Source organism: Pantherophis guttatus, chromosome 1 (genome assembly GCF_059756535.1).
Source record: "Pantherophis guttatus breed Tessera chromosome 1, ASM5975653v1, whole genome shotgun sequence".
Taxonomy (NCBI): Eukaryota; Metazoa; Chordata; class Lepidosauria; order Squamata; family Colubridae; genus Pantherophis; species Pantherophis guttatus.
Window position 1 is genome coordinate 86,170,313 of NC_142063.1, and position 9,849 is coordinate 86,180,161.

Below are 9,849 nucleotides of genomic sequence, written 5' to 3' on the forward strand. Positions count from 1 at the left end.
TGGGAATGGGGATTTTATAGTATCCTTCCCCTGCCACGCCCACTAAGCCATGCCCACCAAGCCATGCCACACCCACCAAGCCACACCCACAGAACCGGTAGTAAAAAAATTTGAAACCCACCACTGATCTATTCATATGAACTGGACCAAACTGGGTAGATAACACTACTAGCTAAATGGCAAATGATTATAAAGTTGTGGTGTCCCATGTTAGAATGAAGTATTGCAGGCTAACTCACTGCTCACTGCCAGGAGTTTGATCCTGGATAGCATTCAAGGTTGACTTAGCCTTCCTTCCTTCCTTCCAAGATCAATAAAATAAAGACCCAGATTGTTAGGGCAATATTCTGACTGTAAACTGCTTACAGAAGGCTGTAAAGCACTATGAAGCGGTATATAAATCTAAGTGCTAGTGCTATTATTAACATTTTCAGCATTCCTTCCCTGGGAAACTGTAGCTTCCAATGTTTCTGCTGTAATTAGATTCCAGTATAGAGTAACGCCTGCCTCAGTTTCAGCCACAATGTTTAACCGCAATCACAGCTTGAATGTAACTCCAATGCTGTCTCAAAAGATTGTTATCTTTTTGGATCTAGTATATAGTCAAAGACAGACATTAAAGAAAGTTGATTAAACAATGAACGTTCACTAGATCTACCAACTTTGTCAGAAGGAACTTGAAAACTGAGACTAAAATGTTACCGATCTTTACGTGAACGTCAGTTCTCATTGCTACCTGAATTGTCTGATTTCAGAAGTAGTGTGGTTGCAAAGAAATATAGCCATAACAAAACAAAATTAGATTGGATTTAAGAAGGAAGCAATTTTATGCTTTCCACTCCACCCATTTGTTTCCTCTGCCTTTCTTTTCTTTTCTTTTTCCCACTAGTAAAATCCTTTCTAAATAGAAAGAAGTATGCTTTTTTTCAAAAAAAAAAAAAAAAAAGGAAAAGAAAGAAAAGCTATTTTAAATAGGCCTTTGAAGATTTCAGTAAAGCTCAAGTTCAAATGTCTCCTGTTTCCTTTTGGAAGATCTGAAGGATTTGGGAAGGTGAACAAGCAAAGCTATAATTAAAGAACAGTTGATGTTAGCCATCCCCTCCTGGTAGCATTCTAAAGCTGCCTCCAAATATAGATGGCAAAAGAAAACTTCATCCCATTTTAGTTTTGCAATAGTTCAGATGCCTCTACGAGAGAGCAGGAAGAAAGCTCTTCACAAACCTTGAGTGCTTGAAGGGGTGGGCTTCAAAAACTTTAGCAAGGGGTTCTCTGCTTGGTTGCTGGGTGGGCGTGGCCTAGTTGGCCTCCTGCACCATGAGGTGGGGGGGCATTTTTGCCCTTACTGGGCTCCGGAGGCTTTTCTCAAGCCTCCAGGAGGGCGAAAATGGCCTCCCCAGGCTCCGGAGGCCCTCTGGAGGCCGGAAATGGGCCTGTTTCCAGCCTTCCCAAACTTATATGTACCCATTTAAAATTGTTATTAGAACACATAGTGAAAAAGAGTGTGGAACCTTCTTGGAACTGCTGAAAGTAGTTACAACACAGTCCTTTGAGCAGTTCCAAGAAGGTTTAACACCCATTTGCACTATTCAGATGACCCTGAGGGCACAGATAAACCTCCAAGTGGCCTCAATGACTCTCAGAGAGAGTGCTAAAGACCAGATGACTACAAGAAATATAAATCCTTCCATTCTTCACCATTTGGTCAGAATGGACCAGAAGCTTCTTGGATGAAAAGTGAAACATCTTCAAGGAAAAAACAAAGAAGTCCAGTTGCCTTTTGAAAAGTTTCCAGTATGAGTTTAAAATATCCTAGCAGCAGTTATCCTATTTACATTTTGTATATTTTAGAGGAATGTAAGAATATAAGAAACAAATAACAACAACAAAAATCAGCTGGCTGGAAAGAAAAGTTGATGTTTATAATTTGTTTCATTCTATGTTGAGTTTTACAATGTTTCACCAAATAGGGCTCATCATTTACAGTATATAGAACAATATGCTATTAAAATATTGGATAATTCCTTTTCTGGTTTCTCTCTTTCCAATGAGGAAGTCTGCAGAGCTTTTTTAAAATAGTGATGAAAATATTTTATTTTATTTTATTTTTATTCTTGGGACTAGATAAGAATGGATATATTTAATGTTACAAGACTGGAAGAAACATGAAACAAAGTAATCTATAATACCGACTGTTGGACATTATTGGTAATTATTTCATAGAGATATCCAAAATGGGGAAAATTTGCTTAAATATTTGCACTGTGACAGGTAATACTTGTGGCTATTTGTTGGATTAGATCATCTGTCCATATACCTTATGAGCAAAGTAGCTTGCTAAAAAGCAAGACAGTTCTTTAAATGATAATACTTCAAATTCAGCGTACATAAATCAACAACTAGAGAAACATACATTTCCATAATGAGGTCAATCCTGAATTAGGTGATAGAACATGGGGAAAGGAATCAGTAACCTCCATTTTCCAGAAATGTGTTCAACAATCATAAGATTGTAATATTCAACTGAGATGGTGGAGACATAGTGATAAAATACTGGTTGAAATTTGTATGAATAATTTGTCTATGTTAACAGTTCAGATAGATATCCCAAATGATAAATATTAAAATATTGTATAGCCCATACAAATCCCAAAGTTTCACATTCAGTCAAAATACCTCTGTTCAGGAGAAGGCATACTTAATAGGCTTCTTTGATCCTTCTTCCTCAATCTGTAACAAAACGTCATCAAGACTGGCATTAAGCATAACAAATGTTGGTACCTTTATATTATAATAAGCCAAATTTTACATTGCTTAATTAATGTATATTTAAATGCATCATTTTAAAGGCAATTATTGCAAATTTGACCAAGCAATTCCTTTTTTTGGATTAGTAAGCATGGGAGTTTTGAAATATCTCCATAATTAGCAATAGTAATAACAATAGCACTTAGACTTATATACGGCTTCACAGTGCTTTGCAGCCCTCTCTAAATGGTTTACAGAGTCAGCATATTGCCCCCAACAATCTGGGTCCTCATTTTACTGACCTTGGAAGGATGGAAGGCTGAGTCAAGCTTGAGCCAGTGAGAATCAAACTGTTGGCATTCAGCAGAAACAGCCTGCTATACTGCATTATAGAACATAGCAGCAATATACACGCATATATAAAACCTGTATTAAGTAAGGTGTGTTACAAAAGTCGTCAAATTGTAAGATTCTGGTACTAACTCTTTCTGCCAAAACTCTCTGTAATATATAGGATTAAGTATGTATGTGGTACGGATGTGGTATGTAAATATGTATTTAGTATTAAGTATGTGGACAACAAATAAAGTCAGGATAAATCTAATAAATCAATCAATCTAATATAGCAAATATCTATGCACCTTGCATAGGATGCTGAATATTATCTGTTTTTCACACAGGATGGTGCTCCTACACCACACCTTTTTACTGCCCTTAGATTGATATAAAGATGGATTTAATCAGAGTCTTGTTTTGGTACAAACAACATGGCAGATACTCAACTGGTACCTTCATTTATTAGTTCTACAGTGCTATTCTACTATCTACACTTTCTCTAACTCAGCATTCATAGCCTCTGCTGTGGTATACGGTATACATTTCAGCTTCTGTGCAACAGGCACAATGCCCACATCTATTGTAACTTTGTGAGAATATTCAGGAATTTGCCCAAGCTTTTTAAACAATAAGCTTTACTGTTCCATCACTTGATCCATTTGACTCTGAGAACGAGCAGTGGCGCTTGTAATATGATTCACAGAGTCTCCTTTCTGAAGAATATAAAAGGCAAAAATAGCTTTTTGGCCAAATAATAACTCTAGAATACCTTTGATAACATATCTAAAACCATCAACCACATTATTGTTCCAAACTAGTTGTGCTGTGTAGTAACCCAAGCACACGGGTGGGTGAGAGTAATTAAAACCCAAAGTGATTGAATGGCAAAAAAAAAATTAATATCTTGCTTAAAATACTGCATAATAATGTTTTCTGCAAATAAAATTCTGTACACAACCAGCTTCATCACCACCTCTAATTACTTTTCATTAACACTCACAATTTATTTATTTTTCTTCAGGACTGACAAAATAAACACTTTTACCTTCAGTTTCCTAACAAATGTTGTTACTTGCTCCCTGCAAGTTTTATGACCAAGTTATAAAATGTATCTCACTGGCTTTTTTTCAGATCAAATGACCAATTTCTTTTTCAACTTAAACAGGTTGCGTTAAGCACAACATGTTCTCTTCAACATCACAACAGTTCACAACAATAACAAGGAATTTCTGCCTGTAACAGATTTTCATTCCCAGACACTGACTACAATTTTTTCAGTGTTATCACTGCTCTTTGCTGGTGAATCCAATTAATGGAAATAGCCACAAAGATGCTACCCATTGATGCCTTCAAGCAGCTTTCATCTTGAGCATTTTCATATTATTTGACCATAGTAACTACTTTATTGCAGTGGTGAAATCCAAATTGTTTTACTACTGGTTTTGTGGGTGTGGCTTGGTGGGCGTGGTGTGTACTACTGGCTTGGTGGGCGTGGCTTGGTGGGCGTGGCAGGGGAAGGATACTGCAAAATCTCCATTCCCACCCCACTCCAGGGAAAGGATACTGCAAAATCCTCATTCCTTCCCCATTCCTGTGGGAAGGATATTGCAAAATCTTCATTCCCACCCTGGGGCCAGCCAGACGTGGTATTTGCTGGTTCTCTGAACTACTCAAAATTTCCGCTACCGGTTCCCCAGAACCTGTTAGAACCTGCTGGATTTCACCTCTGCTTTATTGGGTGACAAATCTTCCTGCTGGAAATATTTATCACACAGCATTTTATTTTTCCACCACATGATCTCAAATTACATCAGCTTCTAAGTCACCCTATTCCTATGAATCTAATTCCTTAGGTTCATTAGAGGCTGGTATTCTATGTTTATTCAAACAGCTGCAGTTTGTGAACATTTACTTTTTTCTACTAAAATGCTAAAAGAAACAGAAGAAGCTTCCAAGTAGTTCAGTAGTGTAATTCAGTAGTATGGCTCTTTGATTAGCATCTTCTTCCTTGTCTACCTTATGTTTCTATGGTCCCCTACTGATCAAACAATCAGTCAACCCCTGTTTCTTGGCTCTATATTATCTATATGCTCCATGAGGGCAGGAAGATGCAAGGAGCTTTAGCTATTCTGGGTAAGTTAAGGTACACATAATAGCATACTGTATATAGCCGTTATGGCCAACCTATGGCACGTGTGCCAGAGATGGCATGCAGCGCCCTCTCTCATGGCACGTAAGCCATCACCCCAGTTCAGCTCTGCCGTGTATGAGTGTGTGCCTCCCACTGGCAAGCTTGTCTTTGAGTCTCTACTGTGCATGCATGGGGTGGGGGGTAAGTGCGGGGGCATGCGTATGTGTGGGGTGTGTGGGGAGGGTGTGCATGTGCATGTGCATGTCTGGGGGGTGGGGCATGTATGTGGGAGGCATGTGCGGGGGGACGTGCATGCACAGGGGGCAGGGGGATGTGCATGCACATGCACAGGGGGCAGGGCACATGCGCAGAGGCCGTGCATGCATTGCATTTTGGGGGTTTGGGCACAAACGCATGTATTCGCGCATGTACGTCCACGCTTTGGGCACTCGGTCCAGAAAAGGTTACCATCACTGGTATATAGTTATTCAGTTTCTCATCAGACCTTTCAGGGAAGTCTTCCAATATCTATTCTGGGTCTAAAAAGTGGGAGCAAATCTGACAAACCTTTTTTCCCTCAATGTGAATATTGGACTCCTGTCCGTCTAATGAAAGAGATCACATCAAATACGCCTACCCCCAAATATTATGCATATGACAATTATCTATACAAAGGAGATTTTGCACATATTGCTGTGTACATAAAAGATTCCACATAAGAAATGGTACAGATGAAACAGAATTGTTGTGGTGAGGACTCCTTTTGTGTGTATAATGTATATGGAAAGATATTTTCTACACAGAAATTCACACTGCACATGGAAAGGACAACACCTGCAAATATTTCTGAACAGATGTTGGAATACATACACACACAGACACCCCTACACACCCACAAACACTCTTTCTCTCTCACACACAGAAGCCTACACAGGCATTAAAATGAGATGAAAAAAATCTAATTTTTATGGAATGATCTTAAAAGTAGTGCCAAAAAAAAAAAAAAAAAAGGAATGTGATCACCTGGAATATTAGAAAGCATGAACTGCTGCTTAAAAGTGTAATGCAATTCTAGCAGCCGAAAATCCAAGCTGACAATACAGCTAAATCGCTTTGACTGCAATGAGGGGAAGGTGTAATTATGCACCACTGAATTCAAAGAAATGCCGACTGTTTCCAAGAATGGGTGACTGGAAGAATAATGGATAGTTTTGATTTTCAACAGAAAAATGTGGATACCCAAACTGGTAGAGACCTTCCCCAAGATATGGGGATAGTCTACATCAATTACAATTAACTCCCATCAATTATGGGAGGCCAAAGGATAGGCATAATCAATCTAATTCTATGCCAAGAATTTGCATTAATGTTTTGCATTTCACCACAATGAAATTTTCTTAAATGAACCTTCTTATAAGCTGATCCTACAAGTCACTCAGTATTGTGTTTAAACTGAAGGCAATTAAAGCTGACTTTTCTCTCTTTTAAATCCTGCTGTGAAATGCAGTCATATTCTAGTTTGGGAGGGGAAAAAAACTAAACTTTATAAAAGAGGATTTATTTTGAAGCAGTATTGCTGAAGCAGAAGAACTGGAATATACAAAGTCGAATGGTTAAATAGCTCAGCACATGATTAGATGAAAATTAATAGAGCATCCTTAAAACTAGAGTAATATCAGAAAGCAGCTAAGAAAATCATATACAGTAGTGGCCAAAATTGTGGAAACCTTTTGGGAAAAGTGTATTTTCTAAAACTAGTTAATAGCACCACTTTTTTTTTGAGCAGTACCATAAAATTATATATCAATGGAAAGATAATTTAATCAAGAATGTAATGCAATAACTTTTATGAAGGATTTGCTATTAGAATAGCAGTTACAGTATAAAGAAGGAAAGTGAAAGACGTAGAAAAAATTAGATATACAAAAATTATCACCATAGAAAAAACTAGATATACAAAAATTATCACCATGTCAGTTAATACTTAGTTGGGTAACCTTTAGCATGAATTACGGCCTTACTACATCTTCCCTTGGAGTGAACCAAGTCTTTTAGTTCTGCAGATATTATAATGTGAAACCAAGATTGAATGATTGCTTCTATTAACTGGGTTTTATTACTGTGTCACTTCTAACAAGTTTCTTTAGTCGGGTCCATAGATTTTCAATTGGATTAAGGTCTGGGCTATTCCCAGGCTATTCCAGCAGTGGAATATGATTATCTTGAAACTCCAAAAAAAAAAGTGGTGTTATTAGCCATCAAACCTCAAAAATATACTTTTCTCAAAAGTTTCCACAATTTTGGCCACTACTGTATTTTGGTGTGTGTATGTATTTATGCACATATGTCCAATTGACAATAAGATTTTCAACAATAAAACTGTTTTTATTAGACAGCCAATTTTTAGATATAAATATGTGTAATTAAGCAAAGCAATAGCATCAGCAATAACCTTGCATCATATAATTCTATTCCATCTGTTGGCCATCAGTTAATCAGCAAACACTAAGAAGAATATTTAATGGACGAGTGTGATATATTGGATACTCTGGAGGTATACTACATGGAGAAGTACCAATACTTTATTAAGTATAAGAATTGGTTTACATAAATCAATATTCATAGATTATGAATTCTACATCATTCCATCATTCCATTTATTCAAAATACTCAGTGACACATGGTGATCAACATTAAATCATCATATTAATAAAAGTATTTTCCTTTAAGAAGGGTATTGATCACAAGAAGACTGCTAAAACAATGTCATCTTTATCTAAAAGTGCAAGAGAACCAACCTAACTTCTTTGAAGAGGAAAAGTAAAGGAGAAGAGATCACGGCATTTTATTGATGACAAGCTGAACATGAGTAAACAATATGAAATTGCTTGAAAAAGAACTAGTGTAAGTTTATGCAGCTTTAATAAAACCGTATTTCCAAAACAGAAAGTGTCTGAAGTGCAATAATCACTCCTGTGTCATGTATAATGTATACACTAAATGTAAAATATGTATAATATGCTAAGGAACTCAGCAAAGATAAGAGTTATATTACAAACCTCACTTGATTTAAAGAAAGGAAAGGGCGTGAACATGTATTTCAAGCCGAAAAGGTGTTAGACAACACAGAAGAGGGCAGAGGCAAGGTTTCTGGTGTTTTAGAAAGCAAAACAAAATAAAATGGGATTAGGTTACAGAGGTATAATAGATTCCATTTAAACATTATTTTAAAACTCTTTGACTTAGAAGACGATGGGTTGTTCCTTCTGTCGACATTGAGCATGACAGCTATCTGCGGTGTAAGCACTAGCCCTGGAGTTTCTCAACTTGTTATGTCCAGGTGGATCTTACCTGTCCATTGGCCTTACCATCTGGAAATGATGGCAGCTGAAGTTCCAGCATATTTAGGAGTCCCTAGGTTGGAGAAGCCTAGCCTGCATAATCACTTCTATTTTTGTGTTTGGAGTCCTGCCAGTGTAATTGGCTAGGCTAGTCAGTTGGCTAAGGATTTGGCTAAAGATTTAATGAGGAAGGTTATGCAATGAGTCATTGCTGAGAGCTTTAATTATGGCATCTCCAGTGGACTATAATTAGTGCATGAATACCGTTTTTCATCTTTGGTAGTCATTTTTTTTTGAGATAGATTTCAGGAATGAGTACAGTCTTTTACCATATGCCTCTGCTTATGTATAAGCATTTTGCTGAGCAGTTTTTCCAGTTCAGAGGCTAAAGGGGATGGAATTTATTTTATAATTCAGAATAAAGGTTTAGGAGAGTGATTACAGAAGGAGTGAGAGGCCCTGACTTTTTTTACATTCCTCTACTATTCCTGTTCTCAGAAGGACAAATCATACTGTCCTAATATTGGGGGTATCAGGATTGGCCTTTTCCCCATAATTCAAGCACTGGATTTAGGATAAAAATACTGTTGTGAAACCAAACCCAACCCAACCCAACCCAACCCAACCAAAATATTTATTGTCATTTTTTTCTATGGGCACAGTGGCACACATTAAAAATGATATTTTGTTACCTGCTGTCAAAAGTGTACGCATACATAACACATGTACAGATATGCTATATCCATACATATGTATATACATACACCTTGACATATAAATACATACAAATATCAATCCCTGTCCATCTTGAATACATAGCAGAAAGAGGAAGCCTGAGAGTTCACAAGGTTGATACTGTATGAAACAAAACTGTGGCTGAATTATGGACATTATTATGGACATAGACTAGCAAAGATACACTGTTGTCACGTAGAACACAACATGCTCTATTAATATTAATGTATGTATAATCTTTTGCATACAATATCTCCATGAAGTTTCTAAGCAACTCACTGTACTTTATTTTACAGAAGTCTCTGGTGCATTGTTCATGACTAAAAAAATCTTATTATCTGGACTTTAGGCATTCTCGACTTATGACCACAACAGGGACTATCTGTAGCCAAAATTCATCGTTAAGCAGTGTGGTTGCAAAGTGAAACATCATGTGACAGCATCTGACTTTATTATCTTTCTTTGCCATGGTTGTTAAGTGAATCACCATGGGCACTAAAGGAGAAATCATGTGGCAGTAACCTGCAATCTTCCCTGCCAGCTTCTCCATTGACTTTGCTT